The 24,898-nt window shown below is 45.5% G+C and overlaps 1 pseudogene; it reads left to right on the forward strand.

Annotated features, from left to right (window-relative positions):
• The first annotated feature begins 9,080 nt into the window (after nt 1–9,080).
• Nucleotides 9,081–21,126, forward strand: LOC118965022 (annotated as a pseudogene).
• Nucleotides 21,127–24,898: the final 3,772 nt, after the last annotated feature.

Consider the following 24,898-nt stretch of genomic DNA (forward strand, 5'->3'; position numbering starts at 1 on the left):
GGCTAAGGTGTGTGTAAACTTCTGACTTGAACTGTATATACTTTTTCTATGGTATCTCATTCACTTAATATTGTTTACATATCTTGCATTACTCATCTCATATGTATATACTGTTTTCTATACTATTCTACTGTATCTTAGTCCGTTCCGCTCTGACATCGCTCGTCCATATGTATATATTCTTAATTCATTCCTACTTAGATTTGTGTGTATATGTTGTGTAATTTGTTAGATATTACTGCACTGTCGGAGCTAGAAGCACAAGCATTTCGCGACACCCGCAATAACATCTGCTAATCACGTGTACAGTTGATGCCGGACATTTACATACACCTTAGCCAAGTACATTTAAACCCAGTTTTCACAATTCCTGACATTTAATCCGAGTGAAAACTCCCTGTTTTAGGTCAGTTAGGATCACCACTATATTTTAAGAATGTGAAATGTCAGAATACTAGTAGAGAGAATTATTTATTTCAGCTTCCATTTCTTTCATCACATTCCCAGTGTGTCAGAATTTTACATACACTCAATTAGTAATTGGAAGCATTGCCTTTAAATTGTTGAACTTGGGTCAAACATTTCAGGTAGCCCTCCACAAGCTTCCCACAATAAGTTAGGTGAATTTTGGCCCATTCCTCCTGACAGAGCTGGTGTAACTGAATCAGGTTTGTAGGCCTCCTTGCTCGCAAACGCTTTTTCAGTTCTGCCCACAAATGTTCTGTAGGATTGAGGTCAGGGCTTTATGATGGCCACTCCAATACCTTGACTTTGTTGTCCTTAAGCCATTTTGCCACAACTTTGGAAGTATGCTTGGGGTCATTGTCCATTTGGAAGTCTTGAGCTGTTGCTTCAATATATCCACATAATGTTTTGGAGCAGTAGCTTCTTCCTTGCTGAGCGGCCTTTCAGGTTATGTCGATATAGGACTTGTTTTACTGTGGATAAAGATACTTTTGTACCTTCTTCCTCCAGCATCTTCACAAGGTCCTTTGCTGTTGTTCTGGGATTGATTTGTACTTTTCACACCAAAGTACGTTCATCTCTAGGAGACAGAATGCGTCTCCTTCCTGAGAGGTATGACGGCTGCGTGGTCCCATGGTGTTTATACTTGCGTGCTATTGATTGTACAGATGAACGTGGTACCTTCACGCATTTCAAAATTGCTCCCAAGGATGAACCAGACTTGTGGAGGTCAACAATCTTTTTTCTGAGGTCTTGGCTGATTTCTTTTGATTTTCCCATGATGTCAAGCAAAGAGGCATTGAGTTTGAAGGCAGGCCTTGAGTTTGAAGGCAGGCCTTGAAATACATCCACAGGTACACCTCCAATTGACTCAAATGATGTCAATTAGCCTATCAGAAGCTTCTAAAGCCATGACATCATTTTCTGGAATTTTCCAAGCTGTTTAAAAGCACAGTCAACTTAGTGCATGTAAACGTCTGACCCACTGGAATTGTGATACAGTGAATTATAAGTGAAATAATCTGTCTGTAAACATTTGTTGGAAAAATGACTTGTGTCATTGTAACGGTTTTCTTCGTGAGAAGGAGAGTCGGACCAAAATGCAGCGTGTAGATTGCGATTCATGTTTAATGAAAAAAACACACTAAACACAAACACTACAAAAACAATAAACGTAACGAAAACCTAAACAGCCTATCTGGTGAAAACACATAGACAGGAACAATCACCCACAAACACACAGTGAACCCCAGGCTACCTAAATATGGTTCCCAATCAGAGACAATGATGAACACCTGCCTCTGACTGAGAACCATATCAGGCTGAACATAGAAATAGACAAACAAGACATGAAACATAGAATGCCCACTCAGATCACACCCTGACCAATCAAAACATAGAAAATACAAAGTAAACTATGGTCAGGGCGTGACAGTACCCCCCCCCCCAAGGTGCGGACTCCGGCCGCAAAACCTGAACCTATAGGGGAGGGTCTGGGTGGGCATCTGTCCGCGGTGGCGGCTCTGGCGCTGGACGTGGACCCCACTCCATGACAGTTTTAATCCCCCTCCTAAACGTCCCTAAATAGGTTACCCACCACAATGATAACATTGGACAGAGGGACAGCTCGGGACAGAGGTAACTCGGGACAGATGGGTAGCTCAGCCCTGAGAGGAAGCTCAGCACTGAGAAGAAGCTCAGGCAGGTGGTTAGATCCGGCAGATCCTGGCTGGCTGGCGGTTCTGGAAGATCCTGGCTGACTGGCGGATCTGGGAGAATCTGGACGACTGGCAGATCTGGGAGAATCTGGACGACTGGCAGATCTGGGAGAATCTGGACGACTGGCAGATCTGGGAGAATCTGGACGACTGGCAGATCTGAGAGAGTCTGGACGACTGGCAGATCTGGAAGAGTCTGGTCGACTGGCAGATCTGGAAGAGTCTGGTCGACTGGCAGATCTGGAAGAGTCTGGTCGACTGGCAGATCTGGAAGAGTCTGGTCGACTGGCAGATCTGGAAGAGTCTGGTCGACTGGCAGATCTGGAAGAGTCTGGTCGACTGGCAGATCTGGAAGAGTCTGGTCGACTGGCAGATCTGGAAGAGTCTGGACGACGGGCAGATCTGGAAGAGTCTGGTCGACTGGCAGATCTGGAAGAGTCTGGACGACTGGCAGATCTGGAAGAGTCTGGACGACTGGCAGATCTGGAAGAGACTGGTCGACACAGACTGGCTGCTCTGGCTGCTCCATGCTGACTGACAGCTCTGGCTGCTCCATGCTGGCAGACTGCTCTGGCTGCTCCATGATGACTGGTAGCTCTGGCTGCTCCATGCTGACTGGCTGCTCCATGCTGACTGGCAGCTCTGGCTGCTCCATGCTGACTGGCTGCTCTGGCTGCTCCATGCTGACTGGCTGCTCCATGCTGACTGGCTGCTCCATGCTGACTGGCGGCCCTGACTGCTCCATGCTGACTGGCGGCCCTGGCTGCTCCATGCTGACTGGCGGCCCTGGCTGCTCCATGCTAACTGGCAGCTCTGGCGGCTCCTTGCAGACTGGCAGCTCTGGCGGCTCCTTGCAGACTGGCAGCTCTGGCGGCATCCTGCAGACTGGCAGCTCTGGCGGCTCCTTGCAGACTGGCAGCTCCATGCAGACTGGCAGCTCTATGCAGACTGGCAGCTCCTTGCAGACTGGCAGCTCCTTGCTAACTGGCAGCTCTAAGCTAACTGGCAGCTCTATGCTAACTGGCAGCTCTATGCTAACTGGCAGCTCTATGCTAACTGGCAGCTCTATGCTAACTGGCAGTTCTGAACAGGCGGGAGACTCCGGCAGCGCTGTAGAGAAGGCAGGCTCTAACAGCGCTAAACAGGCAGGAGACTCCGACAGCGCTGAAGAGAAGGGAGGCTCTGGCAGCGCTGGACAGGAGAGGCGCACTGTAGGCCTGATGCGTGGTGCTGGCACTGGTGGTACTGGGCCGAGGACACGCACAGGAAGCCTGGTGCGGGGAGCTGCTACCGGAGGGCTGGGGTGTGGAGGTGGTACTGGAAAAACCGGACCGTGCAGGCGCACTGGAGCTCTTGAGCACCGAGCCTGCCCAACCTTACCTGGTTGAATGCTCACGGTCGCCCTGCCAGTGCGGTGAGGTGGAATAGCCCGCACTGGACTATGCAGGCGAACCGGAGACACCGAGCGCAAGGCTGGTGCCATGTAAACCGGCCCAAGGAGACGCACTGGGGACCAGCTGCGTAGAGCCGGCTTCATGGCATTAGGCTCGACGCTCAATCTAGCCCGGCAGACACGCGGAGCTGGAATATACCGCACCGGGCTATGCACCCGCACTGGAGACACCGTGCGCACCACTGCATAACACGGTGCCTGTCCGGTCTCTCTAGCCCCCCGGTAAGCACAGGGAGTCTGCCCAGGTCTCCTACCTGGCGTAGCCATACTCCCTGTTAGCCCCCCCCCAAGAAATTTTTGGGGCTGCTTCTCAGGCTTCCATCCGCTACGTCGTGCTGCCTCCTCATATCTGCGCCTCTCCGCTTTCACCGCCTCCATTCTACGGTAACCTTCCTCGCACTGCTCCAGCGAATCCCAAGCGGGCTCCGGCACTCTCCCTGGGTCGGCCGCCCACCTGTCGATCTCCTCCCAAGTAGTATACTCCATACTGTACTCCTCCTTGGGCTGTTCCTGTTGTTTCTTCTCCCGCTGCACCTTAGTGCGGCTACACTCCCCTGGTTTAGCCCATGTCCATTCCTCTTTACGCTGCTGCTGCTGCCTGTTGACACGCTGCTTGGTCCGTTGGTGGTGTTTGTGTTTAGTGTGTTACTTCATTAAACATGGATTGCAATAGACACGCCGCATTTTGGTCCGACTCTCCTTCACATACAGAAAACCGTTACAGAATCACCCACCACAAAGGGACCAAGCAGCGTGTCAACAGGCAAGAACAGCCCAAAGTGGAGTACAGTATGGACTATACTTCTTGGGAGGAGATAGACAGGTGGGCGGTCGACCCAGGGAGAGTGCCGGAGCCCGCCTGGGATTCGATGGAGCAGTGCGCGGAAGGATATAGGAGAATGGAGTTTGCGAAGCAAGCAAGGCGGCGCGGACGGAGGCCCCATAGTCAGCCCCAAAAATTTATTGGGGGGGGGCTCAGGAAGAGTGTGGCAGAGTCAGGAGCCAGACCTGAGCCAACTCTCCCTGTTTATCGTGAGGAGCCAAGGAGGAGACCAGAACCAGAGCCGGTGTTGGAGGTGAGCGAAACAGAGACTGTGAAGGAGTTAATGGGGAAATTGGAGGAGAGAGAAATGAGGGAGTTGCTGTGTTGGTGTTTTAAACATGGAATTTGCCCGACGGAGCGTGTCGGGGATTTGATGGCACCTGGGTCAGCGCTCCATACTCGTCCTGAGGTGCGTGTTAGTCGGCTGGTGAAGATGGTGCCAGTCTCACGTACCAGGCCTCCTGTGCACCTCCCTAGCCTTGCACGTCCTGTGCCAGCACCGCTCTCAAGATCTCCAGTACGCCTTCACGGTCTAACCCATCCTGTGCCACCTCCACACCCCAGCCCTCCGGTAGCAGCTCCCCGCACCAGGCTTCCTGTGCGTGTCCTCGGCCCAGTACCACCAGTGCCAGCACCACGCATCAGGCCTACAGTGCGCCTCGCCTGTCCAGCGCTGTCGGAGCCCTCCTCCTCTCCAGCGCTGTCGGAGTCTCCCGCCTGTTTAGCGCTGTTAGAGCCTTCCTTCTCTACAGCGCTGCCGGAGTCTCCCGCCTGTTCAGAACTGCCAGTTTGCAAGGAGCTGCCAGTTAGCAAGGAGCTGCCAGTTAGCAAGGAGCTGCCAGTCTGCAAGGAGCTGCCAGTTAGCATAGAGCTGCCAGTTAGCATAGAGCTGCCAGTTAGCATAGAGCTGCCAGTTAGCATAGAGCTGCCAGTTAGCAAGGAGCTGCCAGTCTGCAAGGAGCCGCCAGAGCTGCCTGTCTGCAGGATGCCGCCAAAGCTGCCAGTCTGCAAGGAGCCGCCAGAGCTGCCAGTCTGCAAGGAGCCGCCAGAGCTGCCAGTCAGTGTGGAGCAGCCAGGGCCGCCAGTCAGCATGGAGCAGCCAGGGCCGCCAGTCAGCATGGAGCAGCCAGGGCCGCCAGTCAGCATGGAGCAGCCAGTCAGCATGGAGCAGCCAGTCAGCATGGAGCAGCCAGAGCAGCCAGTCAGCATGGAGCAGCCAGTCAGCATGGAGCAGCCAGTCAGCATGGAGCAGCCAGAGCTGCCAGTCATCATGGAGCAGCCAGTCAGCATGGAGCAGCCAGAGCTGCCAGTCGACCAGACTCTTCCAGATCTGCCAGTCGACCAGACTCTTCCAGATCTGCCAGTCGACCAGACTCTTCCAGATCTGCCAGTCGACCAGACTCTTCCAGATCTGCCAGTCGACCAGACTCTTCCAGATCTGCCAGTCGACCAGACTCTTCCAGATCTGCCAGTCGACCAGACTCTTCCAGATCTGCCAGTCGACCAGACTCTTCCAGATCTGCCAGTCAACCAGACTCTTCCAGATCTGCCAGTCGACCAGACTCTTCCAGATCTGCCAGTCGACCAGACTCTTCCAGATCTGCCAGTCGACCAGACTCTTCCAGATCTGCCAGTCGACCAGACTCTTCCAGATCTGCCAGTCGACCAGACTCTTCCAGATCTGCCAGTCAGCCAGGATCTGCCAGTCAGCCAGGATCTGCCGAAACCACCAGCCAGCCAGGATCTGGTAGATTCATCAACCTGCCTGAGCTTCCTCTCACTCCTGAGCTTCCTCTCACTCCTGAGCTTCCCCTCAGTCCCGAGCTGCCTCAGTCCCGAGCTGCCCCTCAGTCCCGATCTGCTCCTCAGTCCAGTGGGGTTCTGGGTGAGGACTACTAGGCCATGGTCGGCGGCGAGGGTGGACTATCCAGGGACGCGAGGAGAAGGGACTAAGACATTGATTGAGTGGGGTCCACGTCCCGCGCCGGAGCCGCCACCATGGACAGACGCCCACCCGGACCCTCCCTATTGTTTTGAGGTGCGTTCGGGAGTCCGCACCTTAGGGGGGGGGTTCTGTCACACCCTGGTCAAAGTATTTTGTGTTTATCTTTATTTATTTGGTCAGGCCAGGGTGTGGCATGGGTTTGTGTATGTATGGGGATTGTAGCTAGTGGGGTGTTCTAGCTAAGTCTATGGCTGTCTGAAGTGGTTCTCAATCAGAGGCAGGTGTTTATCGTTGTCTCTGATTGGGAACCATATTTAGGCAGCCATATTCTTTGAGTTTGTCGTGGGTGATTGTCCTTAGTGTCCTGATGTCATTGTTCTGTGTTAGGATACACAAGTATAGGCTGTTTCGGTTTTCATTAAGTTTATTGTTTTGGTAGTGTTTGTGTTTAGTGTGTTACTTCATTAAACATGGATTGCAATAGACACGCCGCATTTTGGTCCGACTCTCCTTCACATACAGAAAACCGTTACAGTCATGCACAAAGTAGATGTCCTAACCGACTTGTCAAAACTATAGTTTGTATACAAGAAATTTGTGGAGTGGTTGAAAAACAAGTTTTAATGACTCCAACCTAAGCGTATGTAAACTTCCGACTTCAGCTGTATGTGACCAATACAATTTGATTTGATTTAAAAAGAGAATCGTCTATTCTGTCCCCTCCTATAGTTCGGCATACTTTGTGAACACCTTGTTTGTGCCATAAGTTCTAAGACAATTGTCTTCTAATTGGAATGCATTTGAATGTTATTGTCATGAAATGTTTTAAGCTAACATCGAGAACAGTTGATCATATTCTGTGACACTAGCTCCAACTGGGCTGTCGGGTTCCTATTCTGTGTACCACACACCTCTGGACATCCCTGTTGAACTTGAATGCGGGGGTGTTAGGGTTTGGGACGGGAGGAACCATCTGCAGGGAGGGGAATGATGGCATCCTTCCCTTCAAGAGGCCAGGAAGCAGAGTAAAGGAGGCAAACAGGAAGTGAACTCCTCCGATGTTAAACTGAAGGGATCTGGCGAGGAAGTCAACCTGTACCAGATTTATGTATTTGTGAGAGATTTAGAGGTGTCTTCTGGGTCAAGGAGTATCAGAGAGAGATGCTGTTTGGTCCGGTGTCAGTGTATATAGGATGTCCTGTTATCTGGTCCTATATTTTGTGTTTGGTGTAAGAATGTGTCTATATATTGTGTTGTTGATGGGAGACCAAACAAAGAAGACTATGAAATAAGTCTAAGCTCACAAACAGAGCAGTGTGTCTTAGTCATGACACCCCTCTTCTACTTTTTTTTTTTAGCTTTGTTATTGTTTTGATATTTAATCAGAAGTAGTAAGTGTTTCACATAGCAACATGATGTTTTTCCCTCCATGCTCTATTTTAACCTGGTGACTATGTTTGGACAGCTTTTGGAAAACGCAGTCTGGGCTATGGTGACACAGGAAGTGGGTGATAAGTAGAGCGCGGGCAATAACTACATCCCAAATGGCACACTATTTTCTTTACTCTGCACTATTTTAGACCAGGGCCCATATGGCTCTGTACAAAAGTAGAGCACTATATAAGGAATAGGGTGCCATTTGGAACACAAAGTTCCATCTCAGACCTACACATCTACCATCTGCCCTGTAAAAGCTGCCTGTGTCCCATGAAATAATCACACTGCTATAAAAGGTACAGTATGGGTGAATAGTGGTAGGGGCTACCGGTTTTTACAGCAACTGTATGATTGAGTGTTGCACTCATCCATGAAGGGTGGAATAGTTTCATTGCACAGAAATGCATTTTCACCATGTGACCAATACTCGATTTTACCAATGGCGCTTGCAATGAATTGTACCTACAAAGCTCCATCCCACTGAGAACAGACGTCAGTTCAACGTCTAGTTTTGATTTACATTTGGTTGAATGTCACCATGTCATTGGATTTAGGTGAAAATGTTGGTGAAAAAAAGACTAGTTTTTTGCGGTTGAAATCATGTGAAAACAACGTTGATTCAACCAGTTTTTGCCCAGTGGGAAGAAAAGCTTTGGTCTAGGATAACGGACTATGGCCCCAATCTATACTGCCCAGTTTCCAATTGTGGGATGAATACATTGTATTACATTGAATTGAGCTAAAAACAACTGTCCTCCAGCACTGGCAAAGGTGCACGTGTTAGAATAGCTATCACCACACTGCTGTGCTGTTCAATATGGGTCCTAGCGGCTCTACTGCAGCCAAGCAGAAAGGTTATCACTTACTGCACTGAAACAATAAACAGTCAAGTCAGATACAGCAGGCCTACAACATGTAGATTCATGTCTTATCTTCCACCTGATGACAGCATAGCGCCAGAATACACTTTATCACTCTAGCATGTTTAAATCAGGCAGACATCTGGGCATCAGTTTCTATGTAAGGACCCAGCCACTAAGAGCTTTCCCATGCATAGACGTAGCCAGAGATAAATAGGCGATAAACTCTAATATCTTTGACTGGCCAGCTAAGCATGAGCGTCCATCCTTTTTACTGTATCAGCATTGGCTATTGTTATTGTATGTCCAGCCAGGAGTAGCACTTATATCAGACCACTGTTCTCCTCATTCCTTTATCACCCAGGTTTCTCCCGCAGCAATGGAGAGGAAACCTCAGGTCAGTAACTGACACAGAGAGCATGGGAATAGAGACCACTTGTCAAGCCCTGACCGTAGAGAGCTTTTTATGTCTCTAATTTTGGGTTGGTCAGGGTGTGATTTGGATGGGCATTCTATGTTCTTTTTCTATGTGTTTGTATTTCTTTGTTTTGGCTGGGTATGGTTCTCAATCAGGGACAGCTGTCGATCGTTGTCTCTGATTGAGAACCATACTTAGGCAGCTTTTCCCCACAGGGTTTTTGTGGGTAGTTGTTTTCTGTTTTGTGTCTTTCTGCACCAGACAGAACTGTTTCGGTTTTCGTTCAATCTCTTTGTTATTTTTGTTAATCAGTGTTCAGTTCAAATAATGAAGATGAACACGTACCATGCTGCACCTTGGTCCTCCACTCCTTCCAACAGCCGTTACACCACTGGTTGCTAACATGTGAACATGTAGATGATAGATTTTGTGTGGTGTATAATACTGTGCATTTCCTGTCAAATAAATGGCTGTTGATATTTGGGACACATATTCATTGACAGTGAACTTGATGCAGTGATCATATTGTAGCAGTTTTATTGGAATAACTATATTCGTCATACCACCACACTACAGTGCGTGGGCTGCAGTATGGTACCGTTTAGCCAGCGTCTATGAGCAATAGATCATCACGTGTCCATCATCGTGTCTGTCATAAAGACAGTAAATCATTGATACGGCCACATGGAATTTGTGGAGAGGTTTTCTTCTGCAATGCCTTTACGGTACTGTTGGTATATGATGTTGATAAAACCTTATACTTATCTTTTGTGTGTGTGTGTTCATTTTGTATTTGGATCAATTCCACCAACGTGCTCTAGAGCATTTCGTATTATTCTGTACGTAAATTATATGTTACGTTGTCACGACTCCCACAGAAGGTGGCTCCCCTGCCTGTTCAGGCGGTGCTCGGCGGTCGTCATCGCCGGTCTACTAGCCCAGAGCGGAGGCTCTGTTTACCCATGTCTTCCGGCACTACGGGGTGCCTGAGGACATCGTTTCTGATCGTGGTCCCCAGTTCACGTCCAGAGTTTGGAGGGTGTTCATGGAACGGCTGGGGGTCTCGGTCAGCCTGACCTCGGGTTTCCACCCCGAGAGTAATGGGCAGGTGGAGAGAGTAAATCAGGATGTGGGTAGGTTTCTGCGGTCGTATTGCCGGGACCGGCCTGGTGAGTGGGCGAGGTACATCCCATGGGCAGAACTCGCTCAGAACTCCCTTCGTCACTCCTCTACTAACATGTCTCCGTTCCAGTGCGTGTTGGGCTACCAAACAGCCTCTCTACCAGTGTTTCTTGATTCCTGGTCTATTTAAGCCTGTTAGGCCCGCTTAGGTTTGTGCGGGATTATTTGTGTTCTCTGTCGGTTGTGGGTGTGTTTTCATTGTTCTCCAGATAGTTTGCCCTGTGTTTGGGCTGGTCAGTGTTTATGCGCCCTGTGTTTGGTGTGACCGTTTTGTGCCGGAGAAATAAATCTACAAATCACTGACTCCTACCCACCACTCCTAGTAACCCGTTACGTTTCGTATGGTATGTACTAATTTGTGGATGTCCATCACCCATTTCGTATGATATGTTACGAATTTACAAAACATACAATATGTAAAAAAATTGAAAAATGTATGTGTTACGAATTCTAGCTAGGTGGCTATGGTTAGCTAGCTGGCTAACGTTAGCTAGGCTAGGGGTTAGGGTTAATGTTATGTTTAGGAGTCAGGTTAAAGGGTTAATGTTAGAGTTAGGGTTAGGGGAAGGGTTAGCCAACACGCTAAGTAGTTGTAAAGTAGCTAAAAAGTTGTAAGTTGCTAATAAGCTAAAGTTGTCCGTGATGAGATTCAAACTTTTAACCTTTGGGTTGCTAGACGTTCGTGTTATATGTCCACCCACCCTACTTTTGTTTTTGGCTTAGTATCCATCTGTCTTATGTAACCATACCAAACGTAACATATCATACGAATTTGAGAGTCACGGATTTAACTTTACTATGTTAGTCTATGAGACCAGGCTGATTCCACAGGCATTCTGGTACTCTAGTATATCCCTGTCATGGTGTTTTTCTTCTTCCAGGACTCTCCATGCAGACGGTGTCATGCTTTAGCAATCATGTTTCCTTGTGCTATCAGGAAGGTGTTTCTGCAGAGGTAAGCAGACTTGCTTCTGACTGCATCTCACCGCCCCTGGAGGTCAAAACTAGAACAGAGGGGGACATCCTGAGCTCAAGGAGAGTGTGAGTGTGTGAGTGAGTGTGTGTGTGTGTGTATATATGTGTGTTTGTGTGTGTGTGTGGGAACAGCTGCGACAGGACTTCCTGTCCTGAAAAGGAAACAAGATGGCGAAGGACGGATCGTTCAGAACAATGCTGTGAAAGTCAGTTGCCACCCAGGTCACGGTGGGAGGGCCTTGTGAATCAGAGGGGAGAGACCTGGACTGAGCACGTCCCAGGCTCTCCATTAGAATGATATAGTGAAATATTGTTACCCCAAAGGCTTTACAGTATGTCCATCATTTTGACAGCATGGTGTGAACCAGTATACTGTGACATTTAATCCCAGTGGCATTTGGTCTGGTCTAGTCTGGTTTGATATAATTTCATTGGATTTTTTGAAAACACATACCAAAAAAAAGATCTTAAATCCATTATACAAATATGTTGTTTTCACTATGGTCCTCCTACATTGCAGGCTTTTTGACAGTATGATGGAGGCTTCATCTTCTTTTGTAAACTGATCTGGGTCTGGCTTTGATGTTTAAATCATAGTGGATTTTGTTAGTTTGATTCTTACCATTTCCATGAGATATCTATTCTATAATTGACTTTAACCTTATTTTTAATTACAGTTCCAGAAGTAACAGACTTGTGACTTCCTCTGTCAAGGTTTCCATGTCATTCTGCCAAAAAATATTTTGTCATGAGCATTCTCACGTTTCAAAACCCCATTCATTGATTAGAATAGCAAGGAGGATGCAAACGGACACAACAACTTCCTTGTTTTTAGGATGTCACACAGGCCCTATATTTAGCCTGACAGACCTACAATAGGCTAGGAATGGCTGTATTCTCCTCGTGACATGCAAACTTGGGAAAGTGTCTTGCAGAGTGACTACTGGGGTAAAGAGGAGACATGAGAGAGAACCTTACACACGTACACTCAAGGTTTCACAAATACACACAGACACAGGTATACACAAACATACATTTGAAGCTGGAAGTTTACATACACTTAGTTTGGAGTAATTAAAACTCGTTTTACAACCACTCCAAACATTTCTTGTAAACAAACTATAGTTTTGGCAAGTCGGTTAGGATATCTACTTAATGACCATTGTTATGTTCGGATGAAAAAAAGGGGGAGGCTTGCAAGCCAAAGAACACCATCCCAACCGTGAAGCACGGAGGTGGCAGCATCATGTTGTGATTGTGCTTTGCTGTAGGAGGGACTGGAACACTTCACAAAATAGATGGCATCATGAGGGAGGAAAATAATGTTGATATATTGAAGCAACATCTCAAGACATCAGTCAGGAAGTTAAAGCTTGGTCGCAAGTGGGTCTTCCAAATGGACAATGACACCAAGCATTCTTCCAAAGTTGTGGCAAAATGTCTTAAGGACAACAAAGTCAAGGTATTGGGGTGGCCACAAAGCTCTGACCTCAATCCCATAGAGCATTAGTGGGCAGAACTGAAAAAGTGTGTGCGAGCAAGGAGGCCTACAAACCTGACTCAGTTACACCAGCTCTGTCAGGAGGAATGGGTTAAAATTCACCTGACTTATTGTGGGAAGCTTGTGGAAGGCTACTCGAAACGTTTGACCCAAGTTCAACAATTTAAAGGCAATGCTACCAAATAGTAATTGAATGTATGTAAACTTCTGACCCACTGGGAATGTGATGAAAGAAATAAAAGCTGAAATAAATCATTCTCTCTACTATTACTCTGACATTTAACAATCTTAAAATAAAGTGGTGATCCTAACTGACCTAAAACAGGGAATATTTAGTAGGATTAAATGTCTGAGTTTAAACTGAGTTTAAATGTACTTGGCTAAGGTGTATGTAAACTTCCGACTTCAACTGTATACATGAGGTCTGCTTTTCTTACTAAGACTTCATAATGGTATAGATCTAGATCTAGAAAACTGACATAGAACTAGAACAATGATATAGAATTAGAACACTGATATAGAATTAGAACACCGATATAGAATTAGAACACCAATATAGAATAGAACACCGATATAGAATTAGAACACTGATATAGAACTAGAACAATGATCTCAGACACTGATACAGAATTCTGTGCAAGGCTTCCTGTGCCGTAGCAGAGGCTAAAGGAGGGATGAAGGAGGAAAGGAAACTCAGCCAAGGGAAATACTATATGTACCATAACGTAAGCCTATTCCTCCTATCCTTTTCCAATTCCAAACAAACAACTCACCCTCCTTAAAAAGGCCTGTAGTTGTGAGGTAGAGGGGCCACAATGGAAACACAATGGGTGGGATTTATCAAATCTACTAAGAGCAGGGTTGCATGTACCAGGCAGCATTGGATTGGTGTTCCTCTCCATCACCACCTCAGGCTGGTTCCATCATCAAAAGCAAACAGGGGTGGAGTCTCCGGACACGTCCCAAATTGCAATATTTTCAGAGAGCTCTGGTGGAAAGTAGTGCACTATATAAGAATAGGGTTGATTTGTTGTGCTTTCCAAAAATAAAATGTCAGTACATTTTACATAAAATAGACACTGACAAACTAGATCAATCATCTATCCATCAAACAAAAAAATCACACTACTGAAAATTAAAAATAGATTTTTGTTTTGTTTTTGATTTTCATGGCAAAATGGAGAAGGGCCAATCAAGACAAACAAAAAGTGCCACGGCTCATCATTACTTTACAATGTAATAATTATCATGGGCAACTTTGATGCGGGTGGGGGGCACAAAAAAATCTGAACTCATCATGAGGGGCCGCAGTTGCTCGCGGGTCTGCGTACCCACATCCATACATATTCTGCCGAGGTCAATTCAGAAGCTGCTCACGTAACACACTCTCCTCTCACTCTGTTAGAATTTCAGCTCCCCAAAGTGAGTTTGAAAGGAGCAGAGGAGCTAAAAAGTAATTAATCATTTTCATTTTTTCCTACATTTAAATCTGATACCTGCTCACAAAACAGAGCCTCCCCAGCAGACACCGCTGTGTGTGATAATGGAAAGAGACAGACTAACAGTTGGAGATTCATTCATAACAGAGGCCCCAGGGATGAAAATCCCAGAATGAGAAGGACCCTTATCGTGTCTCACAGGTGTCTCTGAGTTTTACTGAACATACACCTGGCTGTGTGTTCCTGAGAACTCTGCTTACGTAACTGCCTCCTATCCAGCTCCTCTTCCAGCAAGACAGATGAGAGCTATACCCTGCAGAGAAACAGGCTGATTGGGTCAATCAAGTGTGATTTTGAGAATTACTGTGATGATAATGACAATATAGTCTCCTGGTCTTTAAAAACACCTGGTGGGGGAAATGCTCTTGCTTGTCAAGGGGGACTGCGATGAACAATCAGGTACCGTGTAGTTAGTATGGCAATGGTGGTCCACACAGTTAAAAGGAAAGCTAATCTTTTGGTCGAATCTTCCGTAAATGCACTAGGCCTACTCGATCTATCCCTGAACTCAATGTATTTTCAGACAAACTGCTAAACTAATGTAGATACAGTATCTCCATTGGATTTAAAATAAACTAACAAACAAAATGTGCCAGTTAAATAGATGTTTAATTTAACTAGACAAGTCAGTTAAGAACAAATTCTTATTTACAATGACGGCCTACCCCGGCCAAACCCAGATGACGCTGGGCCAATGGTGTGCCGCCCTATGGGACTCCCAGTCACGGCCGGTTGTGATACAGCCTAGAATCGAACCAGGGTCTGTAGTGACACCTCTAGCACTGAGATGCAGTGCCTTAAACCACTGCGCCACTCATGATTTTTGTCAATATGTGTGATTTCAAATGTGTCTATTAAGAGATTATGATTAATGATAGCAGCAAAGGGGTCTTGTCTTTAAAGCAATATCTGATGGTCATCAAGATGCCGTATTACTGAGCTGAAATATAGCGTTCCTTCACTGCACGTCTACTTAGATGCTTTGTCATGCTTACAGGGTGCTAACTGCACGTCATGCTTAATCCAACCTGTCCTGTGATAGATTGACACCCCGCAAACAGAGGTGCTCTGATGAAAATGAAAAATGATTTGCATCTGTCAGCAGACTGTTCCTGTTGAACAGGCTTATTATCGGTTCAATTAAAATTATTTATTTCTCTTTCACTCTCTCTCTCTTCCTCTCTCACCCTCTCTCTCCTCATTCCTTAATCTCTCTCCCCTCCCTCTTTCTGTCTGGCACAGAAGCGTATTCTTCTTCATTAAAGCCTGTCTGAGGTTCTGGGAGAGTAATGCAATACTAATAGGAAGACAGCAGTGTCCTCTCTCTCCCTGTGAAGGATCCCATCAGGAGGCAACCCAGCAAACATGCCCACATTGGCATAATGTGGGCCCAATACAGGTTAAAACATTAGACCCATGTAGGCTTCCCACATTGGGATGATGCGCCTTTGCTCAGTGGTGACACGTTGGTCCCAAGGTAGGTGGCCCCAAGGGCAGCCTTCACTTTGCATGAAATAAGCCCACCCTTTTGGATCAGCTGTCGCTATGATATAGAAGGTATTCACACCCCTTTTCAATTTGTTTTGTGTTAAAGCCTGAATTTAAAACAGATTAAATTGAAATGTTCTGTCACTGGCCTACACACAACGCCCCATAATGTCAAAGTGGAATTATGTTTTTCAACATTTTTACAGATGAATAAAAAATGAAAAGATGAAATGTCTTGAGTCAATACGTTTTCAACCCCTTTGTTATGGAAAGCCTAAGTAAGTTCAGGTGTAAAAATGTACTTAACAAGTCACATAATAAGTTGCGTGGACTCACTCTGTGAGCAATGATAGTGTTTAACATGATTCTTGAATGACTACCTCATCTCTGTACCCCACACATGCAATTATCTGTAAGGTCCCTGAGTCAAGTACTGAATTTCAAACACATATTCAACTACAAAGACCAGGGAGGTTTTCCAATGCCTCGCAAAGAAGGGCACTTATCGGTAGATGGCAACAACAACAAAAATATCCCTTTGAGCATGGTGAAGTAATTAATTACATTTTAGATGGTGTATCAATACAGCCAGTCACTACAATGATACAGGCGTCCATCCTAACTCAGTTGCCGGAGAGGAAGGAAACCGCTCAGGGATTTCACTTTGAAGCCAATGGTGACTTAAAACAGTTACAGAGTTCAATGGCTGTGATGGGAGAAAACTGAGGATGGATCAACGACAGTAGTTACTCCACAATAGTAACCTAGATTTTCAAGCATAGTGGTGGCTGCATCATGTTATGGGTACGCTTGTCATCAACAAGGACTAGAAAGTGTTTTAGGATAGAAAATAAATGGAATAGAGCTAAGCAAAGTCTGCTAAGAGCTAAGTCTGCTTTCCAACAGACACTGGGATACAAATTCACCTGTCAGCAGCACAATAACCTAAAACACAAGGCCAAATATACACCGGAGTTGCTTACCAAGATGACTTTATTTGTTCCTGAGTGGCCTTGTTACAGTTTCCCTTAAATAGGCTTAAAAAAGACTTGAAAATGGCTGTCAAGTTGATCAAAAACTTGACAACTTCCAGGTGTGCATATCTCTTAGGTACAGTGCCTTGCGAAAATATTCGGCCCCCTTGAACTTTGCGACCTTTTGCCACATTTCAGGCTTCAAACATAAAGATATAAAACTGTGTTTTTTTGTGACGAATCAACAACAAGTGGGACACAATCATGAAGTGGAACGACATTTATTGGATATTTCAAACTTTTTTAACAAATCAAAAACTGAAAAATTGGGCGTGCAAAATTATTCAGCCCCTTTACTTTCAGTGCAGCAAACTCTCTCCAGAAGTTCAGTGAGGATCTCTGAATGATCCAATGTTGACCTAAATGACTAATGATGATAAATACAATCCACCTGTGTGTAATCAAGTCTCCGTATAAATGCACCTGCACTGTGATAGTCTCAGAGGTCCGTTAAAAGCGCAGAGAGCATCATGAAGAACAAGGAACACACCAGGCAGGTCCGAGATACTGTTGTGAAGAAGTTTAAAGCCGGATTTGGATACAAAAAGATTTCCCAAGCTTTAAACAGCCCAAGGAGCACTGTGCAAGCGATAATTTTGGAATGGAAGGAGTATCAGACCACTGCAAATCTACCAAGACCTGGCCGTCCCTCTAAACTTTCAGCTCATCCAAGGAGAAGACTGATCAAAGATGCAGCCAAGAGGCCCATGATCACTCTGGATGAACTGCAGAGATCTACAGCTGAGGTGGGAGACTCTGTCCATAGGACAACAATCAGTCGTATATTGCACAAATCTGGCCTTTATGGAAGAGTGGCAAGAAGAAAGCCATTTCTTAAAGACATCCATAAAAAGTGTTGTTTAAAGTTTGCCACAAGCCACCTGGGAGACACACCAAACATGTGGAAGAAGGTGCTCTGGTCAGATGAAACCAAAATGGAACTTTTTGGCAACAATGCAAAACGTTATGTTTGGCGTAAAAGCAACACAGCTGAACACATCATCCCCACTGTCAAACATGGTGGTGGCAGCATCATGGTTTAGGCCTGCTTTTCTTCAGCAGGGACAGGGAAGATTGTTAAAATTGATGGGAAGATGGATGGAGCCAAATACAGGACCATTCTGGAAGAAAACCTGATGGAGTCTGCAAAAGACCTGAGACTGGGACGGAGATTTGTCTTCCAACAAGACAATGATCCAAAACATAAAGCAAAATCTACAATGGAATGGTTCAAAAATAAACATATCCAGGTGTTAGAATGGCCAAGTCAAAGTCCAGACCTGAATCCAATTGAGAATCTGTGGAAAGAACTGAAAATTGCTGTTCACAAATGCTCTCCATCCAACCTCACTGAGCTCGAGCTGTTTTGCAAGGAGGAATGGGAAAAAATTTCAGTCTCTCGATGTGCAAAACTGATAGAGACATACCCCAAGCGACTTACAGCTGTAATCGCATCAAAAGGTGGCGCTACAAAGTATTAACTTAAGGGGGCTGAATAATTTTGCACGCCCAATTTTTCAGTTTTTGATTTGTTAAAAAAGTTTGAAATATCCAATAAATGTCGTTCCACTTCATGATTGTGTCCCACTTGTTGTTGATTCTTCACAAAAAAATACAGTTTTATATCTTTATGTTTGAAGCCTGAAATGTGGCAAAAGGTCGCAAAGTTCAAGGGGGCCGAATACTTTCGCAAGGCACTGTACTTACCCAGAGAGACTCACAGCTGTAATCACTGCTAAATGTGATTCTAAAATGTATTGACTCAAGGTGTGAATAATTATGGAAATTAGATATTTCTGTGTTTCATTTTCAATATATTTGCTAACATGTCCAAAAACATGTTTTCACGTTGAAAAAAATATATTTAATCCATTTTGAATTCAGGCTGTAACACAACAAAATTTGGTGAAGGAGTATGAATACTTTCTGAAGGCACTGTACTTACACTGACTATACAAAACATTATGAACACCAGGTGAACCCTATGATCCCTTATTGATGTCTGTCACGATCGTCATAATAAGTGGACCAAAGTGCAGTGTGATATGGGTTCCACATCTTTTTATTTCTAAGTGAAACTCATAGCAAAACCAAAGCAATAAATCTATCTATCCATAGACAAGATCCCACAAAACACAAAGGGGAAATGGCTGCCTAAATATGATCCCCAATCAGAGACAACGATAAACAGCTGCCTCTAATTGGGAACCATACCAGGCCAACATAGAAATATAATGACCTACAGTAGATGACCCACCCTAGTTACACCCCGACCTAACCAACATAGAGAATAAAAGCTCTCTATGGTCAGGGCGTGACAATGTCACTTGTTAAATCCACTTCAATCAGTGTAGATGAAGGGGAGGAGATAGGTTAAAGAACGATTTTTAAGTCTCGAGACAATTGAGACATGGATTGTGTATGTGTGCCATTCAGAGGGTGAAGAGGGCTCACCGATTTGTGTCAAGAACTACAACGCTGCCGTTTTTTTCATGCTCAACAGTTTCTCGTGTCTATCAAGAATGGTCCATCACCCGAAGAACATTCAGCCAACTTGACACAACTGTGGGAAGCATTTGAGTCTTTTTACAGACTTCATCATTGGCAGTGTGCAATTTACAAAAACATTTTAAATTACACAACAGAACACTTCACTTTTGGTTGAGATGGATACTTGAATCCAACATTTAAATTATGAATTTGTATCTAAATGACTAAAATGTAAATGTTCTTGGCTGATAAAGCCGGTGTATTCATTCTCCTGAACTCTGGCTAATTATTGTTCAATGGCCGAGGGGGTGCCTTGTAACCTTATCCAGTTTGGATAGAAAGCTTCGAATTTGTAGATAACTGAAGAAGTCTAACCTTGGTATATTAAACTCATAGCTCAGTTTTTCAAATTATTTTAGAGTACCCTTTTCAAGTAATTGATGGACATATTGAAGTTTTAAGTGTGTCTAGTTTCTAAAACTTGTGTCTAATCGTAGTGTTTTAAAACCCTTAATTTTTCCCTCAGGAATAGAGGGGCCGAAGTACATTCTGACTATTTCCAGCCATCTCCTACCTACCTACAGCTTCAGACAACCATACTATCATGGCCCTAAGTAGGGTTGCAAACCAGTAACTTCTAATACGAGTGGGACGGTGTGGCTTTGTGACACTGAGAAGTCGCTCTGATTTGACAGCTCTAACCCCACCAGCTTTGCAGGTGTCGGCTATCCCCGGTTAACACTTGATCTGATAAGGACTTTGTTGTGCTGTTAAATGGTTGAAAGAGCAGTGATAACACATATAGATGACAACTAAACCAAACATCTGACAATGTTTTTTCATTGGAATTTGGTTGCCCTTTGAGATGGTTCCAGTGATGACACATTGAGAATTCAACAAACTTCTGACGGTCTTTTTGAGTGGGTGAATAAAGGTTGAAATCCAATTGATCAACACCTCAAACAATTATTACCCACATTTCCACATTGAAATGACATGGTGTACCCACTGGGATGTCCTGTTTTATTATTTTAATTGGGGGGAGGCTAATTGGGGGGGGGGGGGGGGTCGCATACGTTCTAAACCATTAGCTGCATTTCATTTGTCCAACGTCACTTCGGCCCTGAGATTCACTACCTGGCTTTTTCCAGGCAGCAGTCATTTGGCTCATGAAGAATTAGTTTATCTTGGAGTTTCCGTGTCCCACCATTCCAAATATGGCCTAAATGGGTGGCTTCCAGTGCAAGCCCTCCAAGCCGCTTCCCCAGGCCGTGGAGGACTTTGTCCAGAGCTCCGGGGACCATGGGGTCATCCTCATGTCCCTGGAGACCTTGGTAGGACGGCTACCTGAGGACAACGCTGAGGGAATCGCCGCTGCCTTTGCCCAACTGCCTCAGAAGGTCATCTGGAGGCACACTGGGAAGACACCCGCCTCCCTGGGCATCAGCACCTTACTGGTGGACTGGCTCCCCCACAATGACTTCCTGGGACAACCCAAGACCCGGGCCTTCATTGGCCACGGCGGCACCAACGGAGTCCAGGAGGCCATCTACCAAGGTGTCCCCATAGTTGGCCTCCCGTTTATCTTCGATCGGCCTGATAACCTCAACAGGAGGAGGGCTAAGGGAGTGGCTAAGGGAGTGGCTAAGATAGTGGACATCTCCACCGTAGACAGAGATGTCTCCCTGGAGATGTTGAAGACTGTCCTCTATAAGCCGTCCTACAGGGAGAACATGCAAAGGCAGTCCAGGCTACACAAAGACCAGCCTATGGGACCCTACTCTTTGTTTTGCAGTACTTTAGGTCTTGGGGAAGGTAACCTCACTGTGAGACACTAAGCTAGCGTCGATTAGCGGTCATCTGCTACACTTTCCCATTAGAGCTACAGGCCTAAGTGGCTGCTGTGCCAGCCTGTTGTTCAGTGCCAGTGAATTTCAGTCAACATGGTCAGGGCTCTCCACCAGCCCCCACACTCTCTAAGTGCATCGGTAGGACATCAGAGATTTCATCCTCGAAATGCCATTACACAATGTTTACTGAATAGGTCCTGAATCAAGCCCACACTAGGCTACCATTATGAACCCAGAGGAAAGGATTGCATTACTCAACGCTTTTTCCAATATTGTTGGTGAAAACACCATACAGTATTAAACACAGAGCATGTCTCAAGGACAAGGCCTTGAGGATTGCTGGGTGAATACAAATTGCCATCATCGGCAGGACGTTATGGAAAGGGAAGAGTTCAGAGTAAAATGGAAGAAGACAGACGTATCCTCTTGAAGGCTGGCAGACTAGAGTTTACTCCTTGCTTTATTTAAAGGTGGACTCAGCGATTTGATGTAGATGCAGAAAGTAAACAGCATAGTGGGTCAAAACTGGGTGATTGTATTGTTCGATTTAGCAGCATGGCAGAAATGTCATACATAATTCACATTGAGTACAACTGCCACTGCCACACAAATAATATACATGTCTGTGTTGTTGTTGATCTGTCTAGCTCATGGTGCCCCTTTAAAGATAATACAGTCAGAGAGGGAGTTCCAGACAAACACAGACATACACCACATTGCTCTTTCAGCATTTTTCATAATTGAATAATAAGGATGAAGCAATTTCTTTGTTTCCATTTAAAACAATCACTTTCTTTTTTATAATGGTGATCATGATGAAGCAGCTTCCCAGTAAACATCACCCCATGTGGTTATTTGGTGGGCAGGGTTTGCAGGGCCTGGCCCACACAAAGCCCACACCACGCAAACACGTATTGGCCCAGCACAGGCTAGCCCACAGCAAGCCAACACTAGCTCGACGCGGGCTAGCCTACACCAGCCCAACACAGGCTATCCCACATAATGTAGAGGGGGAAGAGGCACTGTCGTGCCCGCATCACGACTGTGCGGTGTGTGTGCACCACGTTAGGTCATTAGAGATGCAAAAGCCCTGTTGATATTCTCCTATAGTCCACGATCAGCTCCTTGGTCTTACTGATGTTGAGGGAGAGGTTGTTGTCATGGCAACACACTGCTATGTCTCTGACCTCTTCCCTGTAGGCTGACTCATCACTTTTAGTGATCAGGCCTACCACCGTCGTGTGTTGGTGTTGGAGTCATGCGTGGCCACGTAGTCATGGGTGAACAAGGAGTACAGGAGGGGACTAAGCACACACCCCTGAGGGGTCCCTGTGTTGAGGGTCAGCATGGCAGAGGTGTTGTTGCCTACACTCACCACCTGGGGGTGGCCCATTAGGAAATCCAGGATCCAGTTGCAAAGGGAGGTGTTCAGTCCCAGGGTCCTTAGCTTGGTGATGAGCTTGGAAGGGACTATGGTGTTGAACGCTGAGCTGTAGTCTATGAACAGCATTCTCATATAGTTATTTCCCCTCTTGTCCAGGTGGGAGAGGGCCATGTGAAGTGCAGTTGAGTTTGCATCATCTGTGGATCTGTAGGGGTGGTATGCGAATTGGAGTGGGTCTAGTGTGTCTGGGATGATGGTGTTGATGTGTGTCATGACCATCCTTTCAAAGCACTTTATAAGTACAGATCTGAGTGCTGCAGGGCGATAGTCATTTAGGCAGTTACCTTGGAGCTCTTGGGAGCAGGGACAATGGTAGTCAGCTTGAAATATGTAGGGATTTGTCATGTGAGCCCCCACTCTGGCCTCTAAGTCACCAGACTGCTCGTTATGGCGCACACCTGTCACCATCGTCACACGCACCTCCGCGTCATCAGACTCAGCTGGACTCCATCACTTCCCTGATTACCTTCCCTATATATGTCACTCCCTTTGGGCATTATTGTTTCTGTTTATTGTCTCTGTGCCGTTAGTGTTTCTTGTTTTGTATTTTGTTTATTTTATTAAAACACTCACTCCCTGAACGTGCTTCCCGACTCTCAGAGCACATGGTTACAGGATTACAGACTGGGACAAGGATAGATTGAAAATGTCCCGGAAGACACTTGCCAGGTGGTCTGTGCATGCTTTGAGAGCACGCACTGGTATTCCGTCTGGCTCAGTGACCTTGTGGTTGTTAACCTGTTTCAACATTTGGCTCACATCGGCCACCGAGATCACACAGTCATCTGGAAAAACAGGGGCTTACACGAAAGGCACATTAGTAATTGTTCCCATATTCCTATTATTTTGAGGAATATAACAAACTTTTGACTACTTTATTTAGGGGTGTCAATAGTTTTGACCCCTACCTTTTGAGATTTTAAAAAATTACTAAAATCTCTTTCTCTGAGCAATTGTATTAGTATAAAATTTATCATTTCCAATTTTTTGGAGAATACAATTTAGCTCAGTATTTTAATTATTTATTTTATACAGTCATTATTGCTCATTTTTATTAAGGGTGTCAATCATTTCAGACCCCACTATTGAACTATGTGGAGAACTGTATATGTGCCAATGCTCCAGTAGGAGGAGTTGCCCAGTTTGTTTGTTTCTTCTGATAGTGGATTTAACGTTGCAAATCTCACATTGTTTCAAAGGTACAAATTCAACGTATTTTATACAAGGTTGGTCTTGTTGTTGAAATTTTAACCTCAAAACAACAGTTTAAGTTGATGACTTTTTGCAAATCCAATGTATTTTTCAAGTAGATTCCATGTCACAATACATTGACAATGTACGAAACAATGTTGGTTCAACCAGTTTGTGCCCAGTCATTTTGTCTGTCAACTTTGCTCCTATCATTGGGACATATGAGAGAGGTGAGGGGGCAATCGCAAAGTGACTCTTGCCCTGGACTGTCCACCTGACGTTAAAGACAAAAGGAACACCAAGGTGTTGAGCCAGAAACACAGACCCACCATTTGCAGGATCCATCAGAAACAGATCATAGTTAGCGTGACGGAATGACAGCAACAGCTCGGTATCTTCAAATATCTGAGTCACCATCTCCAACCCATCCCTGTGTAAAGTGCCCTTTAAACCCATCCCTTTAAGATGCAGACCCTTAAGAGCCAACAAGTCTTGACCATCTCTTTGGATCTGCAGTAGTCTGGGCACAAACCAACTAAAGAACTCCTTGTCAAGTCCACCACCAGAGATAGGGATGGTGATGCTTGAGTAGTGAGGGGACTTTTTCTCAATGTACCAGTTGGTGGATGGACAAATCACTGTGATGCTTTGGCCTCTTGAGTGCAGGTCTTTGATGAGGACCTTCATGTTCACCCAGTGGCTTCCATCCAATGGGATGACCAGCACCTTCCCCCCCATAGACACTGGTTAGAGAGAAGCACTGGTTGATGCATCTCTAAGGGGAGTCCTTTGATGGAACATACAACCCACTGGGCACAGACATCAATTCAACATCTATTCCACGTGGGTTCAATGTAATTTCATTAAAATGATGTGGAAACAATGTTGATTCAACCAGTGTGTGCCCAGTGGGAAGGGAAGAATAGTTATTTACAGAGAAACTTCATCACTCATTTCCTCTGCAATAGCCACAGGATTTAGTAATTATATTGGACTTTGGATTTAATCACTATACTAAAACAAAGAAAAACAAAAATATAAACACAACATGTGTAACAGTATAACTTTCGACCGTTCCCTCGCCCATACCCGGGCGCAAACCAGGGACCCTCTGCACACATCAAC

The sequence above is a fragment of the Oncorhynchus mykiss genome, chromosome 6, assembly GCF_013265735.2.
Source record: "Oncorhynchus mykiss isolate Arlee chromosome 6, USDA_OmykA_1.1, whole genome shotgun sequence".
Classification (NCBI taxonomy): Eukaryota; Metazoa; Chordata; class Actinopteri; order Salmoniformes; family Salmonidae; genus Oncorhynchus; species Oncorhynchus mykiss.